This window comes from Camelus dromedarius, chromosome 14 (assembly GCF_036321535.1).
Source record: "Camelus dromedarius isolate mCamDro1 chromosome 14, mCamDro1.pat, whole genome shotgun sequence".
In the NCBI taxonomy this organism is placed as follows: domain Eukaryota; kingdom Metazoa; phylum Chordata; class Mammalia; order Artiodactyla; family Camelidae; genus Camelus; species Camelus dromedarius.
The window spans coordinates 42,120,480-42,136,429 of NC_087449.1; the positions used below are offsets into that span (position 1 = coordinate 42,120,480).

At 52.2% G+C, this 15,950-nt stretch overlaps 1 protein-coding gene across 2 annotated transcripts in view; it reads left to right on the forward strand.

Moving 5' to 3' along the window:
- Positions 1 to 15,950, forward strand: part of RIMS3 (regulating synaptic membrane exocytosis 3) — a 39,455-nt gene continuing 23,505 nt past the window's right edge. The window contains exons 1-2 of one of the 2 annotated variants that reach the window (XM_031464894.2): positions 2 to 303; positions 15,738 to 15,916. The gene's annotated coding sequence lies outside the window, so the exon portion shown is untranslated. Of the gene's footprint in view, positions 304 to 15,737; positions 15,917 to 15,950 lie in introns of both variants that reach the window. The other variant, XM_031464895.2, reaches the window with a different exon arrangement.

Consider the following 15,950-nt stretch of genomic DNA (forward strand, 5'->3'; position numbering starts at 1 on the left):
CCAGCCCGGGATTGGGCTTTGCACCCGGCGGCGGCTGAGAACCGTGGCGGCTGCGGAGCCGGCAGCGCAGGCGGGCGGAGCAGAGCTGCCCGGCCCGGTGGCTGGCGATGCCCCCGTGAGCCTCTCTCGCCGCCCCTCCCCGCCCCGCGCCCCTGCCCCTCGGAGTACGCCGCGCGCCTGGGACCGGGCCGCGCCTACCGCCGGGTCCGCGGGGCGGGGTCCGGGGCAGCACCTGCCCCGCCTTGCGGAGCCGCCTTGGCCAGCGGAGACCCTTCCCTGTCTGGACCCCAGCCCCACCTCCGGGTGAGTCAGTAGGCCTCGCTGGCCTGGGGGTGGATGTGGGGAGGGGGCTGCCGAGCTCTGCAGGACCACGGGGCGGGGGAGGGGTCTCCGGTCTTGAGGCGCCACGTAGGGATCTGAGCATGGAGGGTCTGGGGCCGGAGTTGCCGGGGGCCCGGGAGAGGAGCACAGTGTGTGTGACGACTCTGGGTAGGGGCCATGGTATGAGAAGGGAACATTAGGTATTCGGGGAAGCCCGGAAAACGGAGTAGGGGGCCCCAGAGTCTTAGGTTCTTTGCTGGTGCTCAGAGCACCTGAGGCCCTGGTCTTCAACAGCATTGCCTCCCATGGCATTTTTGGAAAGTGCTTAAAATCCCTCCTGGAAAGGGAGCTGGAAGGCAGCCTGCCTTTCTCCCTCCTGCCTGTGCCCTGGTTGAGAAGCTGGCTACTCTTTCCTCCCAACGAGACACCATTGTGGTGCCCAGAGGACTCCCCACCCCATGAAAGAAAAGGGATGATGCCCCCTCCAGCCCTAGGGTGGGGAGAGGGGGCTTCTGGGAATCTGGGAAAGGCAGTTGGTCCATCCATGGTAGAGAGTCCATGGTTCAGGGAGGCTTGGTAAGATCCTTGAGGGAAAACCTGGGCACCTCTCATTCAGGGGAAGGATGTCTTCCCCTCCTGGCCTACAGGCTGCCTGAACTTGTGCCCACATCATCTTCTCTGGATAGCCCATCTCTGAGGAGTGGGTTTCTTCCCGGTGTCCTGGGCCTGGAAACCCAGGGAAGGCCCATAGTTCCTGTGGTCTTGGATGGGGTAGGCAGTGCCATACCCAGGCCACAGACCAGGGGCACTGGCTGCACTGCCACCTGGGGGCTATTTGGATGTGGCTCTTCGAGACTGGGGAGCCTGGGTGAATGTCAGTGTCCAACCCCAAGACCCAGATGTGTTGTCTAGCTGTGGAGAGGAAGGCTGTTGTCCCTTTGGTCCTGTCTTCCGCCCATGATGACTTCTTAAGTCTAGGGTCCTTGAGTTTGGGGCCTGAAGTGGTAGGGGAGGGCCTTTCTGGGCTAGGCCTGGTCACCAAGGAGTTAACTAGCCAGCCCCACAGTTGCTGCCAGCCACCAATTAGTTTGTAATCTGGCAGCTGCCAACTGTCCCTGGGGGCATGTGGGCAGCCTAATGGGGCATTCTCTGGTGGATATGGGGGAAGGGGTCTGTGAAACTGCTTAGTCTAAGCGCCGTGCTTTTCAGAGCCAGTTTAGGGCCCACAGACCCCTTCCCTGCCTTTTGTGCCAGCTGCCTGGCTTGGGGACCTCCTGCCCTGGGGTTCGACCCCTACCCCACCCTCTGCTGGATATGAAGCCCAGAGTCAGGCAAACTTGGCTTCAAACGCAGAGACTCTGCCACTTTCTGGCTATGCGCTATTGAGGAAATCACTTCCCCTTTCTGAGCCTCCTTAGGTAAAACAGACCCACCTTCTAGGTCTGCTGGGAAGAGTAAATGAAATGGTGGATTTGAGCTGCTTAGCACAGTAGCTGGCACTCAAGGCAGCTCAGTAGGTAACTGCTGAACTCCCAGAGCAACCCCTGTGCTAAGGACTTGATGGGACAGGCAGGCAGGAGCCCAGGGCTGAGGATCCAGCAGGGACCAAGGTCCCTTCCCTTGGGGCACACAGTCTCAGTGGGCTAGGCACTGTCTCTGAACTATTCTCTCCCCCTCCCTCCTTGCTCGCAGACACTCCTGGTCTCTGGACATAATTGGATTTTATTCTGCGGAGCCCAGGGCTGAGCTGCTACTTTCTGGGCTTGCCCTGTCCCTAACCAGGTGCTAAGCTCTGTGGGGTCTGTCGAGGGTCTAGGTGATGTCTGCAGCTGCAACAGCAGCTGGCCCTTTAAGGAGGGAAGAAAACAATTATCTGGCCCGGGCATTGCATCAGCTGGAGCCTGGAGGGTCCCTGGGGAGGAGGGGGCAGGCTGGTGGTTGATTTCATTAGTGCCATGTGAGAACTCTCACCCGAGTCTGCCCCACTCCCAGGCTGCAGCAGCGGCCCAGCCCCACTGCCCCCCCCACACCCCACCCTGGAAGCACCACCTTGGGGGACTCTGTGCATGCCCATGCTGAGGGGGATGTCAGGAAGTGTCTCTCACACTGGCCTTCTGCTGACATGAGGTGCAGGATATGCCTCCAGTACCAGCATTTGACAGTAGGGGTGTCTCCCCCATTAGTGTTTGGCTGCCCTGGGGTGGGGGGTTTCTCCCCTGCTGGCACCCAGGGAGGGGTGGCTTCTATACTGGCCTGTCAGTGACAGTGGCGCTGTCTCCTGCACTGGTGTTTTGCTGACCTGACAAAGGAGCTGTGCTGCCTGGAGTGTGTGTGAACTGAGGGCACAGGTTAGAAAAAATTGCTCACTGTTTGGAGGTGAACTGGCTGGGAACAGTGAGTCACAGCAGCAGAGAGGACTCCAGTTTCTCAGGCGCCAGACAGACCTGGGTTCAAATCCCGCATCCTCCATTTCCAGGCTCTGTGACCACTTTAGGCGTGTGGTAAGGAGTGCGGGGCCCTCCTGCCTCTGTTGCAGGATGATGCACTCAGACATCTAATGTACTAATCTCCGTGTGCCAGGCAGCCCCTGTCTCCATGGAGTGGGCATTCTAGCCAGGAGACAGTCTGGACCAGGTAGTTACACACGTGTCATGTGTTGAAAGGAGGGATTCAGGGAGGCTAGCGTGACAAGGAGTTGAGGATGCTAAGAGCTTGGTGACGGGAACAGGCCTGGTGTAGTGGGGGAGGGCAGCAGTGGTGGAGAGCGGGCAGGAGTCAGCACAGCCAGGCCAGACCTCCCTGGTCTATCTAAACTAAATTAGCAGGATACTAAAGACTTGGGGGTTATCCTGAAGCTAATGGCAGCCCCTAAAGGGTTTGAAGCAGAGGAGGCAGGGACTGATTTCCAGAGAGCATGGGCTGGGGTCTGTGGCCCTCAAGCAGAGCCTTCTCGGGCTTGACCTTTTGCCCTCTCCTACCCCCTTCCCTGTGCAGGAGCCCTGGTGCCCAGGGAGCAGCTTGTTTATGCGGCTGGCCCCAGGAGGGAGGGGGCCAGTCCCAGTCCCTCCAGCTCCCTCTCTCTGGGCCTTGTTGACGAAGTTCATCTCTTGGGCCCAGGTTCTCTTGACCTCCCAGGGGAGCCAGAGGGCGAGAGGCAGGGCTTTGGCACCAGGCTGACCTATATTCATATCCCAGCTCTGCAGTCATGAGGTGGGAGACCTTTGGCAAGGCACACCTGTCTCTGAACCTCAGTGTCCTTGACTATAAAATGGGGTTGATGTTATCTTTCTTGGGAAGGAAAAAAAATTCCAGATGGAAATCACAAAAGCCTATCACAGTGTCGGTTGGCATTTTAACTCTCTTGCAGGGGGGCTAACACCCAGGCTGAGGCCCAGGGCTGGCTGTGGGTAGGGGCAGGGCTGCATTCACAAGTCTGTGGTTGTGCAACCTGCACTTAGAAGAACCCCACACTTGGTTTAACGTTTGGCTGTCATCATCTTGAAATTCTTAATAAGTTTGAACAAGGGATCCTGCTTTTTCATTTAGCACTAGGCCCTGCATATTATAGAGCCCTCCAAATTGAGCTGGGACAGGAAGAGACAGGGAGCAACACAGACCTGCAAATAGTTCCCAAATGGAGGAGGCACAAGGTGGAGGGCATGACTAACTGTCCCAAGGTGGGTGGGATGTTAATAATAGTACCATTTATTTAGTGCTTACTGTGTGCTAGGTTCTTAGCTAAGCACTTGGCATATTCAGTTTCAAACAGCCCTATGAGGCAGGTACGATCATTATTTCCCTTGTATGGAAAAGGAAAGTGAGGTTAAGATTCTTGGCCAAAGTCACACAGCTATCAAGTGATAGAGCTGTCAGGTGGGAGAGCACATGCCTGGACCAAGGAAGTCTTCACTAGGACAAGGTGCCTCCTGAGCTGGGTCTGAAGGATAACTTGGAGTTTACCGAGGAGGAAGCATGTGGGGAAGGGAGGGCTGTCTCAGCTGGAAAGTGCCTGTGCCCAGGCCTGATACTTGGCCAGGAGAGCTAGAGCCAAAGCCAGATGCCTCCCAGGGCTGAGAGAAGTAGCCTTTGGATTTCACGGTTCTGATTTTCCAAGCTCACTCTGCCCCCAGGCCCAGCTGCTACCATGATTCCTCAGAAATGCCCCAGCCTGGCCTCATTGTGTTGCCCACTCCTCCTCTACTCCCAGGTAATCTCATTTACTTGATTTTAATAATCTCTTCTGGGCTCAAGATCTGCAGATCTAACTACTTCCTGGACCACATTAAAAAAAAATTTTTTTTCTTTTACATTTTTTTCAAATTGAAGTGTAGTTGATTTACAATGTTAGTTTCAGGTGTACAGCAAAGCAATTCAGTTATACATGTATGTGTATATATATATATATTTATACACACACATATGTTTTCACATTCTTTTCCATTATAGCTTATTATAGAAATTGAAAATAGTTCCCTGTGCTATACTGTAGGTCCTTGTTGTTTATTTTGTATTTAGTAATGTGTATCTGTTAATCCCCAGCTCCTAACTTATCCCCTCCCCTTTCCCCTTTGGTAACCATAGCTGGACCACATTTAGATGTCTCATGATCAGTCTATGTCCAAACTCAGGTCCCAGCTCCGCCTGCCGGCACCCGCTCTGCCTCCAGTGTCCCCAGCTTATCTCTGCCCCCGCCATCCACCCACTTGCTCAAGCTGGAAAGCTGGAAGTTCTCCTGGACACCTCCCTCTCGCTCACCCCCACATTCCACAGCCAGTCTTCAGCAAGTCCTGGTAGTTCTCCTGAGTGTCTCGCCTGAGTCCATCATCTCCCTCCCTGCCCACCACTCCAGACCAGAGTCCGCTCTCACCTGGACCACTGTGACAGCCTCCTAAACTGGTCTCCTTACATGTCTGTTCTTGCCCTGTTTCTTCTCATGTTTCACACCATAGTCAGTAATCTTCTAAACACTTGATTGTGTCATTTCCCTGCTTAAGAACCTTCCAAGATTTCTTGGAATAACCAGACTGACGCAGTCTTCGAGGCCCTGTGGGATCTGGTCCTTGCCTACCTTTTTGGATCGTCTGTACCATTCTCCTCCCCCAGCCGCAGGACTTTCATACATGTTGTTCCCTCGTCCTGGAACGCCTTCCCCTTCCTTATCTGTCTCCTCCAGAGAGACACCAGCTTGAACATCATTTCTGCAGAGAAGCCTAAACCAGAAACTAAACCCCGCCCCTCCCCTCCATAGGACCTTGTACTTCTTCACAACCCTTAGCACACTTGACCTGCTTTTCCTTGTCTCTCCTTCTTGCTAGACTGTGGACTCTGTGGGGTCAGCAATCCTGTTCTGCCTCGCCCCAGCACATAGTAGGTAAAGAGTGAGTTGTTCTGTGAATGAAAGGAATAGATGAATCATTGTTGCTGTATCCTAACTAGCCTCCCTGCCTCCAGGCCTGTCTTCTCCAGTCCTTTCTCAGTACAGCCCCAGAGCGATCTTTCTAAAACACGGAACTGACCCTGTCACCCCCTGCTACTTAAAATACTTCAATAGCTCCCCATTGTGGACAGGAAAGGTCTCAGCTTCTTAGCATGGGATTCAAAGCCCTTTATGATCTGCTCCTGACGGCCTCTCCAGCCTCATCTCCCCTACTCACCCCCCACACACTTTGAACTCCTGTTCTTCTAACACATCAGGCAGTTTTGTGCCTCTGTGCCTTTGCCCTTGCTGTTCTCTCTGCTTATAATGCCTCCCCACCCCTGCTTTGTCTCCCTGGAGAACATCCTTCATTCTTCAAAATCATCTCAGCTACCACCTTTAATGTGAAGCCTCTGAGGAACCCTCCCAGCCCTCCCTGTGCAGAGTTAGCACACCCTCCCTCGGCCACATCCATACGGAGTCTACATCTTTTCCTCTCTGTCTCCCATTAAACTGAGCTCTTCCTATGTTTGTTCATCTGTGTGCCTCCAGCTCCCAGCTTCTCCCCTGCCCCTAGTTAGTTCTTTGCTTGTATACGGAAACCCACTCAAGCCGGCCCTGGTGGTAAAGAGGGTTTAGTATGAGGACACAAGGGATTCCTGGGAACTGAGGAGTAAGAAAATCATTAGTCTCTGGGAGATGGGACCTCTAGGCCAGCCAGGAGAAATTAAAACAGCCATTCTCTGTGCCTTATTGGCTGCCTTCACCTTTCTGTCTCCCCAGACTGGGTTTTCTCTGCTTTTCCAGATACTGGGCCACCTAGAGTTCCTGTATTGTACCCCTCAGTTCCAGCCATATTCAGAGGTAGAACCCGAAGCTTAGCAGATCCAAGTCCAAACTCCCAGGAGAGGATCTGATTGGCTCTGAGGGAGTCAGGTGTCTACTGTTGTCCAATCAACTGCTGCCTGCAGGGAAGGATCACAAAGTCAGACATGCTAGCATGGCTCTTGTTTGTTTGTTATCTGGACAAATACTTCAAAAGACATCTGCTAGAATTCTTACAGGGTCAGGTGAGCCTGGTCCTCGACCTTCCACCTGGACAGCACTTGGAGAAAGCAGACCTGGCATTGTGACTTCAAGAGGAGTCTTTTCTTGGGGTGGCAGTGTCCAGGGCAGGCACCAAAGAACCTGTCAAATGTCATTCAGAGGCTGAGCAGAGAGTTAGGGAGATGAGACTCTGATTTTCTTCGGACTGGGAGAGGGAAGAGGAGGGTGTGAGCAGTCAGGACAGTTCTTTCTGCCAAAATCTTATTCACTTCCTAAGACTCAACTTGCTTCCTTTCCTCAGTGAAGAGCCATGCATGTCTACCGCCCCCTTCCCCCTTCTTTACCTGCATTAATTATATTCTTTGTATTTTCCTATTAGTAAGTGGTTTTTTGAGCACCTACTCTGTACCAGACACTATGCACATGTACTATTTAATCCTCATACCCTATAAGATAGGTACTATTATTATCTCCATCTTAAAAACAAGGAAACTGAGGTTCAGAGAAGTGACATTTACAGGCTAAGGACAGGAGCGGTGTGACTCCAGAAGGAAAGCTCTTAACCTCAGCTATTTGCCTGCTTACCTTTCAGGATAGTGAGGGCCTCAGGGGCAGATACCAGGTTACCATCCTCCCTCTGCTCCCCACTGCCCAGCACAGGGCCAGCCCAGAGCAAGGGCTCTCAACTGTGGGATAGATGGATGCAGGTAGAGTAGAAAAGACATCTGGGTGGGAGTCTTTTACTCGTGGACCTACGCTGTGTAGCTGTGTGACTCTAGACAAGTCTCCTAACATTTCAAAGCCTCATGTTCTCATTCAGAAATGGGGATGCTAATTCCTACCATGAGGCTCATATTAGATGGTAGGTATAAGGACAATTTTTAAATAGGAGAGAACTGAGCAATTTCTAAGGATTGTTATTAACAGAATGGATCATGACAACAGGGTGCCAGCTGGCCACTGTGCCAACCAAGCTCAGCAGGAGGCAGGCAAGCCTAGAGGTTCCTTCCCAGTGTGGGCTGGGTACCTTCAGTGAGGCCTGAGATGACTTTCTTTTGGTGGCTTGTGGACCTGCCAATACATGGCATTGACTCATATAGAAAGCTGGTTCCCTTTCAAGTCTGTTGAGTCCAAGGTTGTCCCAGGGATAAAGTGTCAGTGCAGTGCTAGTGTGTCTTTAACAACTTTCCAACACTTGCTGCCCTCCCTTTTAAACAAAGAGATCTTGACTGGCAGCTCTGTGTAGCTAAAATTTAATAATATAGCTTTGTTTTCACTGTACTTATTTTCCTGTCATTTTCTATTTATTAAAAATGGTGTTGCTTTCTGTTTATGGTAGTACCACAAAATTTCTATTTAAAATAAATGCATTTAAGTTAAAAGTGTCACTTTCAAGAAAATAATGAACAAGACAGGTGTATGGACATTTGGCAGAAATGGTTGAGGGACACACAATGTTATGTGGATAATGCAAAACTGGGAAGTTGTACGGTGACATCGGGGATGTGGACTTGAATGATTTTTCAAATCCCCTGCACCTATCTGGAAAAGTTGGAGATCTCTTCCTGTTGTGCCAGCCTGCTCCACTCTCCTCACCTCATGCCCTGGCTTGGGTTTCTTTCAGAGAATTCTGCCATAGTTGTCCTGAAGATGGGAGAATGTGGGCCACTGCCTTCCAGCTTGCTTGAGAAGGGACTCTTGGAGTTGGGGTATCTGGATGGAACTAGGATGCCCCCTTGCCTCTGAGGCAGGACTTGGGCACTCCTGGGGGGAGCAGAAGCTGCAGACTCCACAGTCCTCCAGGTCTCCATGCACAACACGGGCCTCAGTGACTCCCAAAGGGCTTGGATCCCAGGGAGTGCTGAGGCTGCCGGAGCCGTGAGTGAGGGTGAGGCTGTCCCCAGAGCTTGAGGGACAGTGAAGCCAGGAAGCTTTGGGGTCTCAAATGTCCTGCACTCCTTGCTCCCCCCTTTTCCACCTTTTTGTGCCATGGACTGCCTGCCCCTGCAGATTGGGCAATGATTTAGGAGGCCTCAGAGGACACAGAGGATTTATCCACAGGGCCCAAGACCAGGGCCAGGTGAGCAGGAGGGAAGTCCTGCCTGTCCTTCCCCAGTTCCATGTTCACTGTGGGAGGGCATGCCTGGGCTCCAGGAGGGTGGAGAGCCTGAGTAGTGTGGGGTGTGTGCTTGCATATCCATGGTGAATGTCCAGGGGTCTCTGCGAAGGCATATTGTGTGTGTGTATGTGAGAGTTTGTATGTACATCTGCATACGATGTGTGCTGGTGTGTCCGTGGTGAATGTACCTCTGAGGGATATGTCTGAGGGTCTATGTGGGGGAGGCTCTGTACGGAGTGTGAGTTTCGGCGTGTGTGGCAAGGTGTCTAGTGTGTCTTGAGTGTGATGTGCAGGTGGGTCTGTGGTGACTGTATCTAGTGTAAAGTGTGTCTGTGAGGCATGTGCTGTGTGTATGTGTGTGTGCGCTGTGCATCTGGGTGACTGCATGCTGGGTGTGGTGTGTGTCTGTTGTTTTGTGTACGTCATCGTCTTTATAGAGCGCGCGTCCGGCAATGTGGTGTGTCTGAGTGGCCGCGTACAGGTGTGTGACGTGCACTCGGGGCTTTGTGCTGGGGAGAGGGTGCTGGGCAGGGGGTTGTGCTGGGAAGGCCGAGTGCATTGAGGGCAGTGTCTGTCTGGGCTGGGGCCGTGGGTGCGCTGACTTCCCCGGGAGGGTCCCCAGAGTGGGCGGCGGGCGCGGGCAGGCGGCGCCTTCCGGCCCGGCTTGGTGCGGAGGCTGGTAATCAGAGCCCCTTCCCCCATGAAATATTGATCCTCCTCGCGGCGGCCCTGGCCAGAGGAGGGCCGGCAGGGAGCGGCGGCCGGCCGCTGTCCGTGGTGCTGCCGCGTCTCTTGGCGGGGGCGTCAGCGCTCAGGCTGGGGCGGGGCTGGGAGCGGCAGAGGTTTCCCCATCCACCGACACCCTCAGCGGTGCCCCTGCCTCTGAGGATGAGCTAGTTTGCCCCTACCACCTGTCTGTCAGTTCCACCACCCCATGTAGGAAAGGAGAACAGGGGCCAAATGAGTATTTGGGGGGTATCCAGTATCCCTCAGGGCTAGGGCAACCATGGGGCTAGGTTTGCCTGGGACACTCCTCATTTACAGCTGTGGTCCTGATGTGATTGTTAGTGTCTCTGCTCACTTTCAGAAGAGTCTTAATTGGATGATAAATTATTCGCTTCCCAGCAATAAGGCTTTGCTCTAAAGACCTCTTCTCTCCGCTTCTCTGCTCTGCCCCTGAGGGTTCTGTAGCCACATGGGTGTGAAAGTGCAGTGTCTGTGTTTGTGGGTGGGGACATTGTCCTTCCTGTGCTTAGGCTGAGTTGGAATAAGGATTTGGGAGCCCCGGGCCCCTTGGGATCCTGCTGCAACCCAGACCCTCCCCAGAGGAACCAGCCCTCTTCTCCACCAGTCCAAATTTTGCTTTCCATTCAAGCTGTACTCTTGTTCAGGCCTGGGCTTCCTTTGCCCTCCTGCATCTCTGGCTGCACAGGCCTCTCCTTGGTCTCGATGTCAGGGGGTGGTAGGGCCTCCAGTTTGGCCATCTGTGTATTCATGACATTTTCTCTTAGTTCTACTTTTACCTGCTGATTTTCCCTCCTTCAGCAGATTATCTTTTCCTCCTACCCCTATTCTTACCCTGTCTTCACTCTGTACCCTAATCTGGGCATTTTCCTTCATTATGGGGAACACACCCAAATCCTGCCCACCCACACTGCTCTCTTGAACTCCAGGGAATCTGCCCAACGCCTCCATATGGGAGTTGCAATATTATCTCAGACTTATCATTTCTAAAACGGGAACTCAGTTTTTCCCTCTAGGACCTCAGACTCTGCTGATGGCATCCGTCAGCTCCCACCCTTCCTGTAAATCATGTTGGATTATGTTTTTTTTTTCCATTTCCCTAACTTTGTCCCATCACTAATTCTAGGCAATCCCCTCAAGCCGTCCCATGACTCCCTCACCGCTTTCCTCTCTCCACCAGCACTATCTGAAGCAGTGCAGACCTTCTTACCTGCCTCCTGACTGCTCTTCCTGCTGTCAGGCTTTCTTCTGATTCTGTACTGTGTCTGATTGATCTCTGTAAAATGTTACATCTAAGCCATGTCAGATTTCACTCCCTTCAGGATTAAAGCCAAGCTTCTTAGCCCTGCATTGAGAGCCCTTCATTGGCTATTCCAAGCCTACCTTTCCAGCCCTCTCTTCCACAATGGCACCTGCCTCCTGCTCCAGCTGCATTGCTCTGTTCACCAGCCCCTCAACATGCCATTCTTTCTCTGGACCTTCCCAGCTAATTCCCACCTCTTTCCTGCCACCTCTGTCTCTCCAAATCCCACCCATCTTTTGAAGTGCTCTGCAGTGAACTTCTCCATGATGCCTTCTCTGGTCTCCCCATCCTGAAGTGGTCACTCTTTCTGCAGAACAGCCAGAGTATTTTATCTTTTCCTTTCAGTGCTTTGGGTGGTCTGTAGACCAGCTGCATGGATATCACCTGGGAGCTTGTTAGAAATGCAGAATCTCAGGCTCCACCTTCCTGTGCCCTGTGGAGTCAGAATCTGCATTTCAATGAGATCCCTAGGTTATATTTCTGTGCACATTTAAGTCTGAGAAGCACTGGATGGTGTGTTCATTGAGGGCAGCATCTTGCTTCTGTTTGGAAGTGGCCTTCAGCCAGGGTGTTTCCTAGTGGTGTTCTCAAGTGCCAAGCCTAGCAGCCTTTGTCAGGTGACAGCTGCCACATCTGGCCAAGTTCCATAAGCTATGAGAGGGGGTGGCTGATGTAAATGGCTGGAAAGCATGTGCACTCTGCCTGGATGCTTCCACCTGGAATCTATGCCCCACAAGGTGGCAGAGCTGAAGCTCTATAAATCTGAATCTGGGAAGCACTCTAGTGACAGGAGGAATCAATTAATCAATAAATCAATAATCAATTGGAGGAGGAGGAATCAATTAATCAATTACTCAATAAAAAGGAGGAATCAATTATCAATTAATCAATAAAAAGACAGTCATCAAGCGTAGGACAGAACTGTTCTCTGTCCACAACACACACATTGGTGGAAATTTTATTTTAATGTATGTTTTGAAAAGAAAAATACGTATTTTAGCTTTTTCTTTATGACACCGTTAATAGTTTCTAAAGTAGTAACTTTAGAAAACACAGTATGTCACATGAAGAAAATAAAAATGATTCACCATTCTACTACCCAGCTATATCACTATTTTAGATCACTGTTCATTCATTCAACAAATATTTACAGAGCCCTACTATGTGCTAAGCACTGGGGATTGAGGGTGAAAATGGCATGGTTCCTATTTTCAAGCAGCTCATAGCCGGGGGCGGGGTTTGGGAGACTGAAGGAGTTAGGACCGGGGGTATATTTGTTTCCCAGGACAGCTGTAACAAAGTATCACAATCAAGGTGGCCTAAAACAACAGACGTTTATTCTGTCACAATTCTGGAGGCTGGAAGTCTGAAATCAAGGTGTCAGTAGGTGTCAGTTGGTTCCTTCTGAGGGAGGATGTTTCCTGGCTCTCTCCTGGCTTCCAGGGACAGCAGGCAATCCTTGGGGTTCCTTCACTTGTATCACCTCAATCTCTGCCTTTATTGTCACATGCCCTTCCCTCTCCATTCTATCTCTGTCTCCACACGGCCATCTTCATATAAAGACACCAGTCATATTGGGTTAGGGACCCACCCTACTTCAGTATGACCTCAGTTTAATGAATCACATCACATCCAAATGAGGTCATATTCTGAGGTACCAGGGGTTAGGATTTTAACGTGTCTTTGTTGGGGAGGACACAGTTCAACCCATAAGAGGCAAGGACAATACTGGGTCTGGAGGAGCATGCCAGGGGGACTACCTTGTCTGGAAAGACTCCTAGGACATGACATTCAGAGTGGGACTGAGCACTAAGTAGGGATTATCCAGCAAAGTTGGCACGACAGACAGATACTGGGTCCTCGGAGTGTGAGGGTGAGGGTGGGCTGGAGGAGAGCATTCCAGGCTGGCAGGGGACAAAGTGGCACTTTTGAGGAGGGAAAGAATATAAGTGTAGGGTGGAGGGTATAGCTCAGTGGTAGAGCGTGTGCTTAGCATGCAGGAGGTCCTGGGTTCAATCCCCAGTACCTCAAATAAAAAAGTAGTAATAATAATAACAAAAAGAATGTAAGTGCAGCCGGAGTGCAGAGGAGGGGTGGGAGTACGAGGTGGCAGGGTCACTTCACTCGTGGGCCTCGTGAGGGGCTTTTACTTTCTCCTGAAGGGAGTGGAGAGCTACCGGAGGCTGTCACGCAGGAGTGATTCATTCTGCTTTGTGAGCCGTCTCCTCACAAGACTGAGCTGTCTGAAGGCTGTGTTGTTCCTCTGTGAACCCAGTTCTGCAGGAAGACACATGGTCATGTCCTCAGGAGCCCCCTGGCTGAGAGAAGACACACGGCAACCCACCTAAGGAAGGAAGGCCTGGCCATCTCCCAGCAGCCCTTAGTCCAAGTAGGGAAGACAAGTCTTGCCCTCAGGAACCTTGTTCTGAAAGGAAGACGGGGCTGTCCCAGCTCTAGGTCTGCTTCACCTTGGGTGTCCTGAGTCCTTAGAGTCTGGGGGACTCAACTTGGGCCTGGCCACCTGACCCCCTGTGCTGCTGTGAGGACTATGAGAATGTGTCCGGGGCAACTGCATGACCTCTGTGTGTCCCTGAGGCCAGAGGCCCCAATGCTGGGGGAGACCGGGGCTGAGTCTTGTAGGGGCTGGGTCCTCAGCACCCTGCTCCCCTCAAGAGATGTCTGGATATTGCCTTCGTATCAGGACGCAGCCTATTTGGTGCTCAATCCATCCCTTGCCACACCCTCAGAGGGCTGCCCCTTTACCATGTGATGGGAGAGCCCCTCCCCTGCCCCCAACCCAAAGCTGCCTGTGCCCCTTGCCTGGGCTGGGTGGGCCAGGCTGGGTGGAGCAGAAGTGGGTCAGCTCAGTAGCCATGGCAACAGCAGCTGCTCCCTGCCAGCCTTCTCATCTCCTCACTACAAACCTCATGATGAGATCCTTTGTCCAAACTGTGGGGATGGAAGCCAGGAGGGTGAGATTGGGGGCCAGAGTGTGTATGAATGTGTGTGTGCAAGCTCACTCAAGTGCCTGCTCAGAGCTGGTGTGGGTGCCTGGCCAAGGGACTGCACAGATCTGGGTAAGACATTTCCTGCCTTCCTGCCCACTGAAGGGATGGGGCTCTTTCCATCTCTCTGAGCTGGACAGGGGCCAGGGTGTGTGAGTGTGTGTGGGTGTGAGTCTGCGAACCCCTGTGACTGTCAGTGTGGCTGCTTCTGTGTGCTTTTGTGTGGGTGAGTGTCTCGGGGGTTTGTGCATATCTGTGTACACATGTGATCATGTCTTTGTGTATCATTTGTGTGGATCTTCATGGTGTGTGATCACACATTTGAAATTCGATACCCCGTGTCTCTCCTTGTGTGTAGTGAGTGTGCGAGCCTGGTTTGGGGGAGACAGAAGTCACACAACCAGGAGAGCTGGCAAAGTGCTCCCCACTCAGGCTGAGTGTGCTCCCTAGGCCCAGAGGGAGCTGCACCACACACAGGCCCTGTCACCCACCTGCTTCTCCCTGAGCAGGGAGAGGAAAGGCTAGAAACAAGGGACCCCTCCCCAGTGGATGCAGGTAAAAAATACGTCTTACTTCATGAGCTAGTTCTCATTAGTTGTTGAGGCAGCACTGTGTTAAGAGGGATTCTAAGGTTAAGTCTGGCCTCTGACCTGAGCACAGATTGGCACCGGCGACGTGGTGGGCAGCTCTGGTGCTGGACGATGGTTGGGGCAGGGGTCTCAAATGCCAGATCCAACATCCACTGAGGGGCGAGGAGCTGAGATGCTGGCAAAGAAGCGCACAGCCTCACATGCCAGCTCCCACCTCAACTGAGAAGTGCAGGGACCCAGATCCCACACTGATCCTGGGCTCTGGGGGGAAGCACTTGGGGCTGGAGTGGGAGGTGATCCTCTTGGCCTTCCCATGAAGTGGTTGCACCTGGCGTGCAATCCAGACTAATAAGCACTAACACATGTGAAGTCCTTTCCCGTTTACAAAGGCACATTATGAATAGTAATAATATAATTGCCCAGCTGAGCATTTAGCATGTACCAATCCTTATTTTTGCAATATTTCATCTAAGAATCCTAAAGCAGGTATTATTATCTCCACTTTAGGGATGAGCAGCTGTAGGCTCAGGGCGTTTGTTAAGGAAATTGCCCTGTGTCATACAGCTTGTAAGTGGCAGATCTAGGTTTTGAACTAAGTCTGTCTGCCTCCAAAGCCTGTGCTTTTAATCACTGTGTTTTCCTGCTGCTTGTTATCTCATCTGATCCCCAGTCCAGGCTGGAGAGCCGGGTTGGGTCCAGGTGGTATGTAGACTCCTTTCATAGAAGAAGAGATGGAGGTTCAGAGATGCTGAATGACCTTCTCAGGTTTACACGCTGGGGGTGGACCCAGAAGTTGGAAAGGTGGACCCACCCCCTGACAGCCCCTCCACACACACACAATCCTGACTGCTGGTCGTGTCACAGTGTTTGGGGAGGGACATAAACCCCCTTGGTCAGGAGGAGGACAGAGGAAGGAAAAATAGGGTCTGAAGCTCCTTAGCAGTTGGACCTGGATGAGTCCCTTGGCTTCAGTACCAGCAATTTGACATTAAAGTGCTTAAAGGCAGATTAGGGGGCCCAGGAGTCCGGACAGTTTTACAAAGGAGGAAACAGCATCAGAGAGTTTAAATGATTTGCCCAAGGTCACACAACTATCTCCAAAGTCTGTCTTTTTACTCCATGAGCTACTGGAAGCCCTGGAGGACAAATGTCTTCTCTAGCCCTTCCCCTAAGCTCCCCTCTTTCATTCCAGACTCTTATCACATCACTTCCTCCTGGGATCTACCCTGATTGTCTTCACCTCCTTCCTTCTTGAAAACTGGTGTTTCAGCAGAAGTTAACAGAAGGCTTGTGTAAATGCCCTAAGGGTGTGCTGTTGGGAGGGGTACAGCCCCCTGTGATGGGAACACCACGCTCAGATTCATCAGTTTGGTGAGTTTGGATTTTCTTCCAGATGAGAGGTGGG